Source organism: Otolemur garnettii, unplaced genomic scaffold, assembly GCF_000181295.1.
Source record: "Otolemur garnettii isolate 467f Iridium unplaced genomic scaffold, OtoGar3 scaffold00011, whole genome shotgun sequence".
Classification (NCBI taxonomy): domain Eukaryota; kingdom Metazoa; phylum Chordata; class Mammalia; order Primates; family Galagidae; genus Otolemur; species Otolemur garnettii.
Window position 1 is genome coordinate 13,931,905 of NW_003852406.1, and position 1,120 is coordinate 13,933,024.

A 1,120-nucleotide genomic window follows, 5' to 3' on the forward strand; every position below is an offset into this window, starting at 1 on the left:
CCATACTTAGATGTTAAAAGGTTGCCTCGTTGTTTCAAACTAAAACAACCTGAGTCAAATTTGCTCAAAATCTTGCATCTAGCAAGTGGTAGTGGCAGGACTGGAACCCAAACCTCTTGACACCCTAAAATAAAACCAAGCAGAAATCTCCAGCTAGATAACATTCACCCATAACTTACCATGAAACCTTCTTCAGTGAATTCCAGGCCAGGAGGTCAGCATATTTTTTCTGTAAAGGGCATAATAGTAAATATTTCAGGTTTTGTGGCCATATCGGTTTTGTTGCAACTGTTCAACCCTGTGACATAATGCGAGAACAGCTGTAAACAACAAGTAAACAGGGAGGGTGACTGGAAGGGTCACCTCTGTGGTTTATCTCACAAGGGTACAAGTGAATCTTTCTAAAAGTGGAATATGAACATCTTTACACAAGATCTAAGAAAATGACATGAAGGCCAAGTTAACCAGTTTGATGAAATATTTCAAATTGTATACGAAAACACCACACTGTACCCCATGATTGCATTAATGTGCACAGCTATCATTTAATAAAAAACAAGTACAACAAGTAAACAAAGAAGTGTGACTGTGTGGCCACATAAAACATAGCTGCATTTATAAAAACAAGGAGCAGGCCAGGTTTGGACCATGGAATAAAACAAACATATAGTGATGTTTATATCTGACTTCCAGGACTAAGTTGTGAATTTGTTAGAGTACAGAGTTATTCTTACTCTGTCTTCCAGCCAGTCTCAGTCATCCAGCCCAATTCTGACATCAGGTAGTTTTTTAAAAGACACCTGATTATTGACCAAGCAAAGAAGGAAGGAAAGAACATCCCAAGGGGCTTTTCCTAGAAACTCCTGGTCACTAGTGTTAGAACAATGTCTAGATATTTTTAGTTCTATAAGTGATGAAGATTTATACACCTCTGTGTTATTAGCAGCCTCCAAGGATCTTAGAATGTTTCTCTCACTTTTCTCCTAATTCACTCAATGTCTTTGTAACAAGAGATGTTATTGCTACTAAGTAACTCTGTGAAATTAAATCGCAGGTCAAAATCACCAACATGTATTTCTTGGTAAGGATATATTAAGAACACACTTGTATGAGAAATTTC